This window comes from Euprymna scolopes, chromosome 46 (assembly GCF_053919585.1).
Source record: "Euprymna scolopes isolate OS-2025 chromosome 46, ASM5391958v1, whole genome shotgun sequence".
Lineage (NCBI taxonomy): Eukaryota > Metazoa > Mollusca > Cephalopoda > Sepiida > Sepiolidae > Euprymna > Euprymna scolopes.
Genome location: NC_136527.1, coordinates 159,795,669 through 159,816,144, shown reverse-complemented (window position 1 = coordinate 159,816,144; position 20,476 = coordinate 159,795,669). Strand labels below are relative to the sequence as shown.

At 32.6% G+C, this 20,476-nt stretch overlaps 1 non-coding gene across 1 annotated transcript; it reads right to left on the bottom strand.

The window, feature by feature from the left end:
* Window positions 1-4,443: 4,443 nt before the first annotated feature.
* On the bottom strand, window positions 4,444-4,606 carry LOC145271526 (U1 spliceosomal RNA). Its single transcript, XR_013865937.1, has one exon. It is a non-coding gene; the product is annotated as a U1 spliceosomal RNA (small nuclear RNA).
* Between the last annotated feature and the right edge of the window lie 15,870 nt (window positions 4,607-20,476).

Below are 20,476 nucleotides of genomic sequence, written 5' to 3'. Positions count from 1 at the left end.
AAACAGAACGACTCATAGAAATCTATTTATATTCTTTTTTCATTTAATATACTTTCATAGAAATGTTTCTGTTATATCAGAAAAAAAAAAATTATTTCTGAGTAACTTTTTTTCCAAAAAGATAAAACCCTGAATTTTATCATATAGGAAGCAGAATAATGTAAAACTTTTTCTACTATTTTTAATTACATTTTAAATGTTAAATTTTCCCCAAAAGTTAACAATTGGCGTTTTTGTTTTGCACAAAAAAACGTATATAAATAGTTAAAAAAAAAAAAAAAAGAAAAGTTTTTTGAACGAATTAATGTGTTTATTTTTTGTCTAACTAAGATTTAGGGCGATTTTCCAGAATGTGCATACTTATTTTAATATAAGTACCTGGATTTCAAATAATTCCACTTATTCATATAGGCAACCAATTACTTCGAGTCGATTTGATTACTCTGTTTACATTTGTACTTGATAAAAAGCAAACTACGGAAGACCAAAAAGCAAAAGAAAAAATCTTATTTTTCAGTGACGAAAATTTCAATGTATTATTAACGCTAAGGCTGGAGAATACCAGATGGGTTACCATTTGTATGAGTTTGGTTTTTAATGTGTATGTGTGTGGGGGGCCAGTCGCTCCAACATGTGGAGGAAGGGGGGCAATTTAAAGCATAATAAAAAAAAATATTTCAGCGCGTTTGGTCCACCGTAGTCTAAAGGCGGCAAACCTTTCCACACTGGATCGAAAAAATGATGATATTTTTAACACAAAGGGCACAATATTTATCGATTTGTTTTTTTGTATTGATTCTTCAAAGCATGCCCTATTTAATAATGGTCATATATTATTCGCATCGCTTAAAAGAAATTGTTAATTTATTTATCAAAGATTTTTAAATGGCTTTTTTCGAATAAATATTAAAACATCTTTTGTTTTGCTTAACTTTAATGAATTATTTTACTTAACATATTCACCGAATTTCACACTTCAAAACTCAAAAGTGGGATAATTAAACACAATCGAAATTTTCATATTCAGACATCAAAATAAGGTATGCAAACAAGTTTTTTTTTTAAATCTATAATCCCGTCTCTTACAACAACACAATGTTTTGTTCGATTTCAGATGATTATTTTAAGCATATTTGATACCCCCTCAAAACAAGGGGGGTTGTAAGCAAAAAAATATAGATATATAAATATTGTTTATGAAAAATAAGTACACTGTTATAAAGTTCATTCTTTAAATAATCGCTGAAGATTTCGTATTGATTGGATAATTACTTGATTTTTAGTAGATTTTTTAAAAGACGGTTCATCAAAAAGTACTTGGCTGCCCCCCCTCCAGTTTTGGCGGTGTCTACCTAAAGTGCAAGAGGGCCAGATTTGGTGTCAGAAAAAAAATCGGTTTGTGTCAAGAAGCGAAAATAATTATAAAAATAATATAAAAATAATTATTTGTCCAATCATGAGAACTGTGTGATATATCCAAATTGATGAAATTAAGAAAGTGAAAGGAGGGGTGTGGTCATTTTTTTTTTTTTTTTTTTTGGCTCATTTGACACTTTTTGGTGTTCTTACCCTAATGCACGACGGGCGGCCATCTTGCTTGCCAAGCTGTAGTGATTACGTTGGATAAAGAATGTCTTCAAATATGAATAAGTACTCGTTTACGCAATAAATACATGCGATATTCGTTCTCGGCGTACCCAGAACTGTTAAAAGTCGACAATTTAAGGATGAATGCCGATTGGTCCGTAAATTAAAAAAAATACTGTTTTATGGTCATTATTATACCATAGAGATGTATGTATCTGATATCTAGGGACTGCCAAATGATTGTGAAGATTGGACCTCATGTGTCCGTGACGTCAGATTTGTGTTAACTATACGAACTATGGAAAAGCAGAAGCGAATTAATTTTTAAAACCTTTGTTTATCTTCTTCAAACTTCAATTACTAATTAATCTTTGTTATAATTTTGTTAGGTTTTAAGATTTACACAGTTTAACGATTAATAATATTATAAACATTTGTATATTAAATATGAAATACGGTTTTACTGTTACCTACGGTTTGGTTACCTACGGGGTTCCATATTTTCTTCGGTAAAAAGAGACTAGAAAATATGAGGGGGCTACGAAATGCTTAATGTGCAATAATATTTTCAAATTGTTTTTAATCTGGCGATAAAATAGTTGAAAAGAATCATGTTTACATTAAAACTTAATATTTTAAAAAATGTTTAAACACAGTTAATTAAAAAATATATGTTATAATGTTGTATATTTGTTTATATTGGAGGAGATGATATTTTAAAACGTGTCATGCGTTATCTAGTGGATGTAAGATATTGTTCTTTTAAATAAGTAATAAACGTATAAATCGTATGTATGTTGTTTAGCTAGGAGGACATGATATTGACGTGTAAACTGAATCATGTTGTATTAGACTTATCACATGGGATATTTTTACAGTTCATATGTAAGAAAAATAATATATGCTTCATACTTTTTTCTTCAAGAGTTCTTCTGTATCTTCCCGCTGCTCCGTGACAACCATGAAGCGATCAGCATCATATAATTGAGACAACTATTATTATTTGTGAAACCATTAAAACAACTTTTTATATTTTTATAATATAAATTTATTACAGTTGTCTCAAATGGTTTTCACAGGATCTGCAGTTTCTACATTTTCTGTTCATACAGCCCCCTCCAGGCTGTCTGTCCACCCTTGTCTAGACGTCTGTCTGCTCTGGTGGTCAATCCTCAACTCTCTGAATCTCTCCAAAACTAACTATATCACGTGTTCTCTTACGTCACCATATTACGCTATGATCACAGCCTAAGAGTCATAACACGAAAGTAACGGAACATTTTGAAATAATGGAATTTTAATCGTTTTAATCTTTTAAAAAATAATTAATTTTTAAGAAGTTTATTTTTCTTGGCATTAAACAATACGAATATGGGATATATATATATATATATATATATATATATATATATATATATATATAGAGAGAGAGAGAGAGAGAGAGAGAGAGGGGTAGTAGGAAAATAGATATTGAGAAAAATAGGGGCAAAATCTTTTAGGTGAAATTATCTATACCAGCATGAATAACATCTAATGTCATTTTATCTCATCATTTGTTCAATTTTATTTTAAGAACTTTAATATTGTTACAAGAAGTAAAGAAGGATTAAGTCTCCATGATTGACCACAAAGAATAATCAAGAACGTTAAGATCACGTGATTAGGGAGGCCATTCTTGTTTGCTGATCCAGGACTAAAGTTGTCTGTGTTACTTGAGCGGTTTGGCTTGTCGCACCATCTTGCAATCAACAAATACAGAATTATACCATCAGGTTAGTGCACATTTTAAAATGTCCTCAATGTAACGTTCTTTGTTAAGAACAAGAAAAAAATAGTCTTTTGGCATTTAAAAAAAAATGATGGAGATTCCCCTCTTTCAGAAATGGCTGCTCAGACCATCACTGATGATGATTTCTTCATTTTGAAAATCTTTTCTGCATTATCAGGTATTCTCACAAGGACTTTTTCATTTTGATGCTTGTGGGATGTTGAAGTGAGAATAACTTTTCATCTGTGAAGATGATGTTATTGAGCGTGCCTTGTCTGATAATAAGGCTTAATAAGAGTCGATTTCTGATGAGTTTCTTTGCAATTGTGGGTGCAGAGAGAACTGTCGCCTTTGGAGCTTATAAGATGACATTAATAGGTCACTTCGACATATCCTTCACATCGTTCTTGGTGATGTTTGTGCTTTGTTTTCCATTTGTCCCATGCATCTTTTTGGATATTGTCTGTTTTTTCCCTAATTTTTGTTATAAGTTTAGGTGTTCTTAAGGTGTGGGGACGTTGTTTATCTTTGAACAATGAACTTTCCACGTAATGATAAATCGTCCATTTTTTTAAACATTTTGTTGATTTTGAGGTTTTTCCCCCAACTTGAATATTTCTTGTGCACGTACGTCATTCTCATGTTGATCTATGGTTAATCTTCTCTCCAATTCAACAGACATTGTTTAAAAATTAACATCTTTTGTTTCTAAAAAAAAATTAGAAATCATACATTACATTATCATATAATGACAATTAAATATTAAATTTATTTTAATATTATCATAAGAAATAGTTCAGAAATTTTGTAACAGGGCTTATGTCCACACTGTATATCGAAAGAAGACACTTTCAGTAGCTGTAGCCGACAGCTAGACGAATTCCTCACGATTAAACGTTGATTACATTTACATGCAAATTAGATACAATCAGAACGTTGGAATTGAAGTGGATTATAAACTGGTCGAGAGAAATTGCCTATTTCTTGGTATTACAGAGATTAAGGGTGATTAAGCGGAGGGAGTACAGACCTACGAGTGAGAGGTACTTGGAAGAAGTAGGAAAGGATTTCTGATTTTGATTGTATTATCGGGGTGAGCGCGAACGCAGACCCCACACTTAGAAATAGCACGCCCGAGTCGTCCACATTTGGGACGATCGCAAAGGTCAACCCAACCGCAGTGCAATGGATGGGCCTCGCTCTGGGGGAACGACCGTAATGATCACCGTTACCCCCACGTAAGGTAAGTATAATTTTTTATGTGCCCACCACTGTTTTTATATCACATTTCTATACTAACCACGATCAAACACCAATAAAAAAATAAAATACGCCCACATAATTTTCACCAATATCAGTATATCACAACATTTCATTCACTAATAACAACAATTCATAACAAATAATTTACTATCATTTAAACGTACCAATATTTTCACAAAGTACCTCAATTCTTAACGGAACTTACATTTTACTATAATATTCAATGTCAATAGTCTATTGGTATTTTTTAAAAAAATGATGGAGATTTACCTCTTTCAGAAATGGCTGCTCAGACCATAACTGGTGATGATTTCTTCATTTTGAAAATCTTTTCTGCATTATCAGGTATTCTCACAAGGACTTTTTCATTTTGATGCTTGTGGGATGTTGAAGTGAGAATAAGTTTTGATCTGTGAAGATGATGTTATTGAGCGTGCCTTGTCTGATAATAAGGTTTAACAAGAGTCGATTTCTGATGAGTTTCTTTGCAATTGTGGGTGCAGAGAGAACTGTCGCTTTTGGAGCTTATAAGATGACATTAGTAGGTCACTTCGACATATCCTTCACATCGTCCTTGGTGATTTTTGTGCTTTGTTTGCTATTTGTCTCATGGACCTTTTTGGATTTCGTCTGATTTTTCCCTAACATTTTTGAGAAGTTTAGGTGTTCCTATGGTGTGGGGATGTTGTCTATCTTAAATCAACGAACTTTCCAGGTGATTAGTAATCGTCCTTTTTATAAAAAAATTTGTTGATTTTTGAGTTTTTTTCCCCCAACTTGAATATTTCTTGTGCACTAGGTGTGTCAGAAATTTCGTGAAAATAGTGAATAATTCCACCCCAGCTTTCCAAGCTTATAACTCCTCGAAAAATGTAATTCGAGCCCTAATTTTTTTTTCAATTAAAGGAGTAAGGACGTGTATTTTTTTAAGGTTTGAAACTTCGGCCTTTACAGGTAAATTTCTAAAAAACAGTTCTTTTTTTTGTTTTAAATTTGAATATATTATTTATTGACCTTTTCTCTTTAATTTATGATATATAAGACTTTGGTATATAAATTAATTATTTACTTTTTAATAGATATTTACAAATTGGGAGGCGTGAATTATTCGACCCTCTGTCTTTCCAAGCTTATAAGTCCTCGAAAAATGTAATTCCAGCCCTAATTTTTTTCAATTAAAGGAGCAAGGACCAACGTTCCATAAAAAAAAGAAAAAAAAACAAATAACGTGGTTAAAAAAAAAGGTTTTAAACTTCAAACTTTACAGAAGGGGCACTCCTGCAATTTTAAAAATTGCCTGAGTAACCCCGTCGGCATTCCCCGGTCGGGGCGCCTCAGGCAGCAAGCAATAAACTTGCCCCACCGGAAAGCCCGGTGGCAAGGCCTGGGAGGGTGGACCTCCTAGGTATTACCCAGGCGGTGTACCTCAGTCCAACAGGTGCTGGGCTGGTTCCCGGCCCCTCACCTGTTGGGCTGAGTATTAAGTGACGAATACTTGACTGGTACTACCCTGTCTCCCTGCAGCCGAATCCGCTAGGAGACACATCCCATCATACAGGGGTATAATGGGGTATTTATTTAAATGCTGCCCACATCAGCATTATTTGGCACAAGGCCTGGAAAGTGGGACACCCGCAGGCTCCCCTAAAGGAGGGGCACTCCTGCAATTTAAAAAATTGCCCGAGTAACCCCGTCGGCATTCCCCGGTCGGGGCGCCTCAGGCAGCAAGCAATAAACTTGCCTCACAGTCCAACAGGTGCTGGGCCGGTTCGCGGCCCCTCACCTGTTGGGCTGAGTGTTAAGTGACGAATACTTGACTGGTACTACCCTGTCTCCCTGCAGCCGAAGCCGCTAGGAGACACATCCCATCATACAGGGCTATAATGGGGTATGATCCCACACAGTCGAACGATTCTATTTATAAACGATGCTGCTAGGAACTGACTAATCGAATTAATTCACGTTCTGCTACCAAACCAGAATTGCTTCATAAACCAATCAGAAACCAGAATTGCTTCATAAACATTAAACTTTTTCTGGAGCAATTACACATATTGTTTTCGTTCCGTCTCGACACGGTAGGAATATTTTGCTCTGTGGAACTGTCTACTGCAAACCAGTCACCTCTCAAGACTTGTTTAAAACAACGAACCATCTGAAACTTTTATGAAACTAAACATGGCTTACACTTCTAAATCTACAGTTACTCAAGACATTAAAAAAATGAAAATAGTGAAAAAAAAAAAGAGTTATATTATACGTATCCGTTATGGAATGAAGTTCTCCGAAAAAAGTAACTTAATTTGATCAAGTAATTTTTTTTTTACAAACGAAAATCACAATTTAATGTAACCGATCCATCATCGCCATTTGGCTATTAAGGGACACAAGTAGATGGTGGCTTTAAACGAAAAAATAATTAACAAAGGACAAAATGAAAAACGGATGAAAAAAAAGGAGACAAAAACTTTATAAAATAAATGAAAAAATTATCTAAGTAGTTTTTATTCTCATGTTTCAAATAAATCTTCTCAAGATTTGACAATCTTTAAGCGGTGATTTGAGTTATCTCCCTCTGGCGTCCGGTTTACCTTTTAAAAGGTATTTAAAAAGAAATAAATTCGACTTATAATTTAATTTAAAATCGCACCATCTGATAAATATGTGGGGGAGGTACTTTACAAAACGAGAGTTAAATGTGAACTCGTAATATATATATATATATATATATATATATATATATATATATATATATATATATATATATATATATCGACTGGTAGTAATCGTGACACCCTGCACTGAAGAATCCCGAAAGAATGAAACACTAGTGTCTGTAGGTATTTAATTATTATAGTAAAAAAATAATTATGACAGCCCCTTTAAGAAATTCGTTTCTTATCGTTGAGAACTTTCAGTTGAATTAAAAGTCGGTCAATTTAGCTTAGGCACCGCCAAAAATGGCCGCAAAATAAAGTTGTTGTCTTTTTTTAAAACGAAATTATATTTACTAAAATCCATTACTTCTGAGTAACTTTTTTTTCTAGAAAGATAAAATCCTGAATTTTATCATATAGTAAACAGAATAATGTAACACTTTTTCTACTATTTTTAATTAAATTTTAAATGTTAAATTTTCCCCAAAAGTTAACAATTGACATTTTTTGTCTTGCACAAAAAACGTACATAAATATTAAAAAAAAAGGTTTTTTAAATAATTAATTAATTTATTTATTGTCTAACTAAGATGTAGGATGATTTTCTAAGAGAATATGCAAAAATATTATAATATAAGTACCTGAATTTCAAATAATTCCACTTATACATATAGGTAACCAGATATTTCGCGTAAATCTAGAGTCTATATCGACACTATTTACGTTTGCGTTTTAAAAGAAGAAAACTATGGAAGACCAAACAGGCCAAAAAAACTTATTTTTCAGTGACGAAAATTTCAATGTATTATCAAGCTGAGGCTGGCCAGTACGAGATGGGTGACCATTTGTATGAGTTTGGTTTTTAATGTGTATGTGTGTGGTGGGGCCAGGCTCCCCAAAATGGGGGGGGGGCAATTTAAAGCAGAATAAAAAAAAATTATATCAGCGCGTTTGGTCCACCGTAGTCGAAAGGCGGCAAACGTTTTCAAACGGGATCGAAAAAAATGATGCTATTTTTAACACAAAGGGCACAATATTTATCGAATTTTTTTTTTATCGATTATTCAAAGCATACCCTGTTTAATAATGGTCATGCATTATTCGGCTCGCTAAAAAAAATTGTTAATTTATTTATCAAAAATTTTAAAATGGCTTTTTTCGTATAAATATTAAAAAAATTTTTTGTTTGTTTTGCTTAACTTAAATTAATTATTTTACTTAACATATTCACCGAATTTCACACTTCAAAACTCAAAAGCGGGATAATTAAACACAATCGAAGTTCTGATATTCAGACGTCAAAATAAGGTATACAAACAATTTTTTTTTTAATCTATAATTCTGTCCCTTATAACAACACAATATCTTATGTTCAGTTTCAGATGATTATTTTAAGCATATTTGTTCCCACTTCGAAATAAGGGGGGGTTGTAAGCAAAAATATATATATATATATATATAAATATCGTTTATGAAAAGTAAGTACACTGTTATAAAGTTCATTCTTCTCCTAATAATCGCTGAAAATTTCGTATTGATCGGATAATTACCTGATTTTTGGTAGATTTTTAAAAAGACGGTCCGTCAAAAAGTACTGACCTGCCCCCCCCCCAGTTTTGGCGGTGCCTAATTTAGCTCTTATGCATAGATCATCGTATAACGATTTGATCACTGTCTGTCTGACGTAATGAGCATTTAAACTAAAATGTTTAAAATTCAACGCTATTTCACACGGTTAATGGTAGCCGAATGGATACGGCCTCCGCTAATCGAGCCAGAGATGTCTCGTGTCGCAGGGTTCGAATCGTTCGACTGGTAGTAATCGTGACACCCTGCACTGAAGAATCCCGAAAGGATGAAACACTAGTGTCTGTAGGTATTTAATTATTATAGTAAAAAATAATTATGACAGCCCCTTTAAGAAATTCGTTTCTTATCGTTGAGCACTTTCAGTTGAATTAAAAGTCGGTCAATTTAGCTCTGATGTGTAGATCATCGTATAACGATTTGATCACTGTCTGTCTGATGTAATGAACATTTAAATTAAAATGTTTAAAATTCAACGCTATTTCACACGGTTAATGGTAGCCGAATGGATACGCCCTCCGCTAATCGAGCCAGAGATGTCTCGTGCCCCGGGGTTCGAATCGTTCGACTGGTAGTAATCGTGACACCCTGCACTGAAGAATCCCGAAAGGATGAAACACTAGTGTCTGTAGGTATTTAATTATTATAGTAAAAAAATAATTTTATATATATATATATATATATATATATATATATATATATATATATATATATATATATATATATATATGCTTCTACTTCTGGTTATAAAAGAGATGAGTATCGGCTGAAGAGTGCTGCGAGTCAGGACATTTTACAACATTGCGTTACTTCTTTATCAAAGGAAGAGGTAATACATGGAAGGGCGTAAAACATCACAAGTAAAGCCAGAATGATGATAACGCGACACATGGCTGAAATGTGCAAACAAACTAGAAACAGGTACTACACTTCCATTGTTAATCCTTTGACGCTGATTGCATGTAAAACATCAGATCCGGAATAATAAGTTCAGGTCATCGTAAAGTTAACTGAATCGAATCTGATAAAAATAAGTCGCAATTTTCATAATGTAATCATGTGATTATTGTTTTGTTTCTTGTTGGTTCAAATCTAGTTTTTGTTATTTGATTGACTTCGCTATTTGTTCAATTCCTTCATTTTTGAATTGTTTATGTGAAATATTCAGTTTTGCATTTTTTTTATATTTGGATTATTTGGATTACTGTTCTCATCTTGGATGTAAACAGTAGTTCGACTAATCCAAATAATAATGAAATGTTCAATCTTTTACACGAGGAACAAAATAATGATTACACCGTTTTACGATGAACATAAGTTCTTTGTTCTGAAGCAGTTGATTTTTCTTCTTACAATAATTTCACGTTTAAATCGTTTTTTTTTTTTTTTCATCTTTTAATTTTGATTCTTTTATATTTTCATATATTTAATTGCTTAATGAATTGGACACACAAAACAAAATTTGTATCAATTTACTAAAGATTATATTAAGAAATCCTAACAAACAAACAAATTTTCTGCGTTGGACACAAGAGAAAAACGATTTTTTTTCGTATTAAATTCCTGGAATGGAACGTAAGTTTTTTTTTGTTTTTGTTTTTTTCACTTTACCACAATATTATTGAACAACTTTAAAATAATCTTAAATATTAAAATAAGTTTATTTTTTATTGCAATCCAATATTAAAGGCAAGTTATTTTTTACGCTTTAAAAAAATTCCATTCAATAACTTTTAAATTAATCTGAAAAAGTTTTTTTTTTTTTTCTGCAATCTCTCTCAAAATTATTGTTTCTTAAAATAATGTTAAACGTAAAAAACGTTTACTTTTATTGCAATCCAATAAAAAATATTGGTTTCGTGTATAAAAATGTGTTTATTTCAGTAAAATTTACGTGATTTCTGCGAAAATCCTAATGTTTACCATAAACACAATAATTTGATTCGAAGTTGAATTGTTAAACAACTGAACACAAAAACTGTGTTTTCGGTATTTAATTGTTTTATTTGGTACTAGTGCACTTATTGAACCGTGCTGAAATAATAACGTTATTATTTAAAAAGCCATTCTAAACGTGTGGAAAGGAGGTTGTTTTGTACCTATTTTGTACTTTAACCTTACAATTGAATAAAAAAACATCATAAAACTTTAATTAAACGTGGAAAGACGATTTAAAAAAATAGCGCGGATCAGTAAGTGCACTAGCACCATAAATATATATATATATATGTGTGTGTGTGTGTGTGTGTGTGTGTGTTTAGAAATAATTTTCTGTCCTAATTTACCTAATATGTCGCTACAGAATTCCGTTTGAATTTTTATATTTTATTCAATGTTTTAGGTTCTGGAATAATGGAATAAGGATTCTTCTATTACGGATTCTTTTGGTTTGTTTTACTGTACACATAGATTCGAAAAAGTTGTCACAAACAAATATAGAACAAATAAATGATATCAAAGGCAAGTTTGAGTTTGAGAAAATGAGTGATAAATAAATTTAAAAAAAAACAGACAAAACACTGTTAAAAACCCGCCGAATATATGTCAGTTTATGTCACGGTAACATATATTGAGCGAGTTTCTAACAGCATTTTGTCTAGGTTCTTTTTATTTTTAACTCCTTTTCTCAAACTTACCGTGTCAAACAGAGAGTTGGCCGCCATTTTACATTTTCCAATACATCGGTAAACACTATATATTTGTCGAGCTGAATAAACAGGTTACATTAAATATAAATACTAAAAACATATCCAGTTAGGTAGAAAAGGAACTTATCTTGGCTTTGATTATGTTTATTTGTTCTATATTTGTTTTGTGACAACTTTGTCGAATCTATGTTTACAGTAAAACAAACCCAAAAATGTTTTAGGTTTTTGAATAATGGAATAATGATTCTTCTATTACGTTTACATAAAATGATTCTTTTGTTAAATGATCACTTAACAGAAACTTAATAAATAAAAAAATAATTGGTAAATGTTTACAATCGCATCCAACGTAGTTTTACTGCTAAAAAAATGTACTTTTTTGTTTACAATTACGCCTGGAAGCCATTAAAAATATTACGAAAAATAGGATGTGAAAAACACAAAATTTAAATATTTAAGACTTTGTTTTATAAATTAAACTTAAAATGAGCACCCACCCCTTCCTAATCTTCCTAATAATCGATTATTCAATCTGATATTTAGATTTTTATCAAAAATGTGTTTATTTACTTTCGTTTTTTTTTTTAGAAAATAATGTTTACCATGAACAAAATAAGTTGATCCAAATTTGTCGAATTGTTAGACAACTGAGCACAAAATGTTTTTTTTTAATATTTTAATTTTTTTTAAATGTTTACAATCGAAACCAGCATATTTTTTTGTTTTTCATTGTTTTTTTTTTGGGGGGGGGGTTACATTTAGAAGTAGTTTTCTGTCCACAACTATCTATTATTATAAATTTACTTTTTTACATGGATGTCCTGTTTGGTTTTACCAGTTTTTTTGCCTCTTGATGTAGGGGGCTATTATCTGGGAACTAAGTTGCAGGGGTACTATGTAGGGAGTTAAGCAGCAAAATATCTGTTTACATTACATTTTAATTTTTGCATGTCTGTACAGTTGGGGAAGCAGGAAGCTAGAAAGAGTCTGGCAGTTCTGGGGAAGAGACTATTAGAATAGAAGGCTTTCATACATCTAGGGATCTCTACTGTGTTGGGGTGGGATTTTGCTGCTTGTCAGGTTGTTATATACTGGGTGGTATGGCCGTGACGTCTATTTTGTTAGCACCATCTATATTCTAACAACCCGAGATTTTTGAATATCTCGATAGATAGAGAAATAGTTCGTTTGACATTTATGCATATATGTTGTTGTAACTCGTCTAGTGAATGTTCATTAATCTATGAATAACGAGACGCTTTGTTATAAAACAACTTGATTTATTTAATAACAAACATATACACGTAATACGGCGGTGGAGGAGATAGTGAGCCAGAGAGGGTGTGGTTGCGACCGTGACAGGCAGTTGAGCATCGTCTCTCCTTCCCTTCTGCTGTCACTCTCTGACTGACTCTTGACTTGTTTATCATTGCTTTTTATGAATTTTCCCGTTAACCAATTTACGTAATCGACCCACATTCTGACCCTGTTGATGCTTGCATTTGGTCTTACGTGTGGCCGAATGACATCATCTTATTCCCGGGTTTAATTTTTGTCGGTCAGGGTTTAAGTTCATCCGAACTTTGCTCCATTCAACGTCTGACCCATAAACCGACTTTTTTTGATGGCCCGGATTTCCCGTTCATTCGCACTTCCAAGGTATTTTCATTGAGGGAGTACAAGATCTTGTAGTTCATCAGAACATCCACCATTAAAATACTTGTAAAACAAAAAAAAGCAGAGGGATGTAATATTTTGTTGATGGGACAGCAGCTGAAGATTAGATGACAGTTGAGTATATATCAGGTTGGCGACTCTGTTTTGAACCCGGCCCAGGAGCAAGGGACTAGTAGCAGATGCACCAGCCAAAATGTCACAACAATACGCCATACAAGGGCGAATAGTAGCTGGCAGCTAAAAATGAGAACTAGACTTTGTCGACCTGCGCATTAGTTAACGTTATCGTCACAAACGTCTGGTATTTTATATGTAAGAATATATCAATTTATAACTTCTTTTCAATTTGCACAAATTTTTTTATTATTCGGTAAAAGATCTCTTAAAACCTCATAACTAATTTTATGACGTTTATAGCCTGAACATCATAAACTACATGCAAAATTATCCAAGATACTATTGGTCTATTTTCTAAACAATTCTTACATCATTACAAATTTTATGACGTCATAGCATCTGGCCTGAACATCATAAACCACGTGCGAAATGGATCGTGGTAGCTGAAAAATTAAACAAAGCCTGGCCAATATGCACAAAAGCTAATTTTATTGCAACCGACGTATGGTCCCTCATATATAACTTCTTTTCAATTTTCACAATTCTTTAATACTCTGTAAAACATAACTTTTTAATATTCTTAACATTTGTGATTCAAGTTTAAAGGCAGTTCTTATTTACATAACCTCAATTTAATGGCCGTAAAATTTGCTATATAAACAGTAAAGAGGATAATTACATGCTATATGGAAACTCAGGATCTATTGAATTTATATATCTTTTAATATGGCACTTATTTATGCTCTGCTAATTTGATTACTTAATATCATCTCAACACTATATAAACGACATGCAAAATTGATTGCAGCAGATGAAACATTAGGTGTAACAACCTTCAAAATACTTGACGGTAAAGGGACAACCCTTTAAAGTAGTTAACAAGCTGGTTGTAAGTGCAAATTCACTTCAGTCAGCAGTGTTTGCCATTCTGTCTACTCAAACCATGGCCGACAATTACTGCACATTAAATATCAGCAAGATACAAAAACAAAGATTTTGTGCTCGTTTGACTTGTTGATCTAGTGTTACATCAATTCACTGTTCAGGTATCTCGTTATAATACATCATCCTATTCCAGTACCTTTCTATTCAAAGCTGTAGATGTATAAGGTTTTTGTTTGTCTCTTACTTTCAATTGTGACTTAACAATGACTATATAGACATGCTAAACTTAAATGTGATGTAAACAGACATATCACATCACAAGTCTCAGGGAATGCATCTGCTGATATGGCCCATAATCCATAGTATCTCATTATGTTTCAGTTTCAATGTGTGTTGTTTTTGAACGCCAATAGGGATACTTTTTCAGTATCTTTTGTTTATTAAATTTTTACATGAAATTATAGAATAGTGAAGGACACTTGGCTCTTATTCTCCCTCAACAAAGACCGATACAAACCCCCCCTCTACTACAATAAATTGATTAAGCAGATAAATCATTAGGTGTACCAACCCTCAGAACCGTCGACGTTTAAGTCGTTAAAACGATGTAAAGACAATTTCAACACACTCAGCAGTGCCTGCCGATCTGTCTACACAAATTACAGCTTACAACTGATGCACATTAATTATCGACAAGGAGACAAAAACAAAGTTTTAACTCGTTTTACAGGTTAATGTTGCTCTTCATTCATTCAGTGTTCTGTTATAATACATAATCATATTTCTGTACCTTTCTATTCAAAGTTGTAGATTTGTGCAGTTCTATTTCGACTGTTTTCATTGCCTACAACAATTCACTATGACATCTCTAAAAACTAGGCACCGCCAAAAATCGCCGCAAAATCAAGTTGTTTTTTAAAACGAAATTACATTTATTAAAATCCATTATTTCTGAGTAACTTTTTTTTTCCAGAAAAATAAAACCCTGAATTTTATCATATAAAAACAGAATAATGTAAAACTTTTTCTACTATTTTTAATTAAATTTTAAATGTTAAATTTTCCCAAAAAGTTAACAATTGACATTTTTTGTTTTGCACAAAAAACGTACATAAATATTTAAAAAAAAAGAGTTTTTGAAATAATTAATTTATTTATTTATTGTCTAACTAAGATTTAGGATGATTTTCTAAGAGAATATGCAAAAATATTATAATATAAGTACCTGGATTTCAAATAATTCCACTTATTCATATAGGTAACCAGTTATTTCGCGTCGATCTAGAGTCTAGATCGACACTGTTTGCATTTGATAAGAAGCAAACTATGGAAGACCAAACAGGCCAACAAAAATTATTTTTCAGTGACGAAAATTTCAATGTATTATTAAGCTGAGGCTGGCCAGTACCACATGGGTGACCATTTGTATGAGTTTGGTTTTTAATGTGTGTGTGGGGGCCAGGCTCCCCAAAATAGGGGGCAATTTAAAGCAGAATAAAAAAAAATATTTCTGCGTGTTTGGTCCACCGTAGTCGAAAGGCGGCAAACGTTTTCAAACGGGATCGAAAAAATGATGCTATTTTTAACACAAAGGGCACAATATTTATCGAATTTTTTTTTGTATCGATTCTTCAAAGCATGCCCTGTTTAATAATGGTCATGCATTATTCGGCTCGCTAAAAAAAATTGTTAATTTATTTATCAAAGATTTTAAAATGGCTTTTTTCGTATAAATATTAATTTTTTTTTGTTTTGCTTAACTTAAATTAATTATTTTACTTAACATATTCACCAAATTTCACACTTCAAAACTCAAAAGCGGGATAATTAAACACAATCGAAGTTCTTATATTCAGATATCAAAATAAGGTATGCAAACAATATATATATATTTTTTTATTTTATAATTCTGTCCCTTACAACAACACAATATGTTATGTTCAGGTTCAGATGATTGTTTTAAGCATATTTGTTCCCACTTCAAAACAAGGGGGTTTTGTAAGCAAATATATATATATATATATATATATATATATATATATATATATATATATATATATATAAATGAAAAATAAGTACACTAATAAACTAAATTATATATTGATTTGTATTATTAACTTTTATTTACTGAGTATTTAAATTCACTTTCCTGTATTATATTTCTACTTTTAGCAATATATTTTATATTATTATCGGTAGAAACTATGGTAGTTGTATATTCCTACAAATTAATACTATATTATTGTTTATTTTACTTTATTTATTACAAAAATATCTATTAAAAATACTATTAATAGTATTAAACATTAAAACAATATGAATGTGAATTAAGTGTTTATTTTTGTGATTTTTAAATGTTTTATAAAGTTATGTTGCTTGTTTTGTTGGCACGATTAAAATAAACAATGATATTAAAATATTAAATTTTATTTCTTTTTTTATTTGCAGATGTTCCTGCTTGAATGTTTTAATGACTATTAAGAGACCACCCTTCTCCTTAAACAGTATTCTATACACAATTATTTCCTTACGTGGCAGACAACAAAAACGTCCGCACACAACTTTATTAGACATATATGCGTGAAGAGTTATCTGATTGTTTAGCAAATAGTGATAAGAACATTATACATATTTAAATTTGTGAAATTTTTGTTTAATGTTTTTATGAATCATAAGATATCGAATTTAAAATTTCAGGAAAATCTTCTAATTTACAAATGAAAATATTTTAACTTTTATACTACAAAATATCACTTATTTAACAAATGAAAAGGAATACACAATTGAAATTATTTAAGGATAAAATTTAACTTGCAGCAACAACCCTAGATTAAAACTGAGAAAGTCAGGATAAAATATTATATTGTTTATAACGTGGTAGTGATAATCTTACACCAAGAGCAATTTACTTTAAATATGAATATACACATAAGAGAAAAGCTATATTCTTGTGAAGTGTGTAATTTTTCTTGTTTTAAAGAATCATATTTAGTGAAGCATATGAGGACGCACACTGGGGAAAAGTCACATTCCTGTGAAATGTGTGGATACTCTTGTTCTCAAAAATCAACATTAGTGAGACATATGAAAACTCACACTGGGGAAAAGCCACATACTTGTAAAGTGTGTGGTTTTTCTTGTTCTCAAAAATCGAATTTAGTGAGACATATGAGAACTCACACTGGGGAAAAGCCACATTCTTGCGAAGTGTGTGGATATTCTTGTACTGAAAAATGTTCGTTACCGATGCATATGAGAACTCATACTGGAGAAAAGCCACATTCTTGTGAAGTGTGTGCATATTCTTGTTCTACAAAATCAAATTTGATGACACATATGAGAACTCACACCGGGGAGAAGCCACATTCTTGTAAAGTGTGTGGATATTTTTGTTCTACAAAATCAAATTTGGATATACATATGAGAACTCACACTGGGGAAAAGCCACATTCTTGTGAAGTGTGTGGATATTCTTGTTCTAATACATCAAACTTAGTGATACATATGAGAACTCACACTGGGGAAAAGCCACATGGTTGTGAAGTGTGTGGATATTCCTTTTCTCAAAAATCAACTTTAGTAGCACATATGAGAACTCACACCAAGAAAAATTTCGACTGAAATGAAAACAAAAAAAACAAGGAAAAAGCCACATTCTTGTGAAGTATGTGGATATTCTTTTATTGCAAATCAACATTAGTGAGGCATATGAAAACTCACACTGGGGATAGAGCTTGAATGCCTACTAGACACTATTCTCGAGTGTCCAAGATCTCTCTGTACAGGGGTTTCTCAGAATAACCTGGCATGAGGATACTGACCAAATATTCAAAATAATAGTATTCGCTGCCCAAATAAGAACTCCTAACTATGGCTAACCCACATTAGCTTTTACAAGGAATGGTACATATTCTCCTAGTGATGTTACTAGTAAGACCATGAGACCAAAATGAAAGATATACTACAACGTATAAAAATAATGAATTGAGGAGAGGAAAATTTTGTTCTCAATTTCTTTACTAACTCAGTGTTTGAGAAATACATACCTTAAATGGAACAGTAGAATATCTATGTATCTCATATAGACGTCAAGTGTTAGCCTAAGGTTGTGGTCCCCTTGATTTCGACTGAAGTAAAATAAAATAAAAAAGGGAAAAGCCACGTTCTTGTGAAGTGTGTGGATATTCTTTTATAAACTCACCAGCTCTGATCTGCGCTAGTTTCTGCAGGTAGTCGGGTTAGTACACACCTTCTCCAATGATATCGGATAAAAATGCTAGGTGTACACACAGAGCTAGGAAGAAGACCCACACAGAAAATATGCAGCTTAATGAAAACATCCACAACAGGGATCTAGAAAAGCACGAGCCTTATAATTACCTTGGCATTGAGGAAAACTGGAACATACAGCACGCCAAGATGAGGGAGAAGATTAGTAAAGGATTAATACACTGTGTGAGGAAGGTATGCTAAACATAGCTTACAAATAAAATTAAAATAACTGCAATCAACCAGTAATAACATACAGCTTTGGTTTTTAATAACATGGAGTTATCGTATCATTGACTGGCCACGAAAATATATCAACCGGCTAGATGTGTAAGACATTGAAGAAAATGATAACATACAATATGCCAAGATGAGGGAGAAGATAGGAAAAGAGTCGTATGAGGAAGATCTGCAAAATAAAGCTTTCAAATAAAAATAAATTACTGACGTTAACCAAATTGCTATGCCAGTAATCACATATAGTTTTGGTTTCATTGACTGGCCACAAAAATATATCAACCAACTTGCTATGTCAGTAATCACATATAGTTTTGGTACCATTGACTGGCCACAAAAATATATCAACCAACTTGCTATGCCAGTAATCACATATAGTTTTGGTATCATTGACTGGCCACAAAAATATATCAACCAACTTGCTATGTCAGTAATCACATATAGTTTTGGTATCATTGACTGGCCACAAAAATATATCAACCAACTTGCTATGCCAGTAATCACATATAGTTTTGGTTTCATTGACTGGCCACAACAATATATCAACCAACTTGCTATGTAAGTAATCACATATAGTTTTGGTTTCATTGACTGGCCACAAAAATATATCAACCAACTTGCTATGTCAGTAATCACATATAGTTTTGGCATCATTGACTGGCCACAAAAATATATCAACTAGCTATGTCAGTAATCACATATAGTTTTGGTATCATTGACTGGCCACAAAAATATATCAACCAACTTGCTATGCCAGTAATCACATATAGTTTTGGTTTCATTGCCTGGCCACAAAAATATATTAACCGGCTACATTTAACGACACGGAAGCTACTACCGCTTCATAAAATAATATAGACATCAGTGTCTACCAAAACTGTATTTGCCCAGGGGAGAAGGAGGTCTGGGACCCCTTCAAGATCAATCATCAACATAGGGAAACTCAAATAAAAATAAATTACTTGCAATGCCAGTAATATTATATTGTTTTTGTATCATTGAATAGCCACAAAAATACATCAACTGGCTAGATGTAAAGACACGGAAGCTACTATCGCTTCATAAAATAATATATAGAAGTCAGTGTCTTCCAAGACACTGCCAAGGGAAGAAGGAGGACTAGGGCTCTCAGAGATCAACCACCAATATAGGGCAACAATAGTGAGTACAGACGAGTATCTGAGAAGCACCCAGAACCACACCCTCTGAATGGTATAGGAACATCAACAAACAATAGCCAGCAGAACAACATCAGTCACCCAGCTGGCCAAGCATTTTGGTCAGGGCTGTCTCTCAGATGAGGGCGAAGCACCAAACAAATTTGCCACAGAAATAGCAAGAAAGAGCCAGCAGATATATACCGAGACCTTCCAAAAGAGAGACCTTAAAAAATGGGACCAACATCAGCGTATTTTCTGGGAGAACCTTCCCAGGAATACATAGACAAAAAAGGTTCCTTGGACTGGCTCAAGAGGGGAGCCCTCCACCACGATAAGGAAAGGGTTATAATGGCTGCTCAAGACCAGGAATTGATGACCAATGCATTCAAGAAGATTGAAGGTCTCACTAATCATAGCAAATGCAGATTCTGCCACACGGAATTGGAAAGTGTGAGTCATCTAGTATCAAGTTGCAAGGTTCTTTTAAGGGATGACTACTTCAACATGGATCCACTTTCGACTTTTGAATCAATTACCATAGAGGTCTATTATCACTCACTAGTTAGTAATGTTAAACTCGCCAATCGTCACTCGCTACTCCAAGCAACTGAAAATGATCTT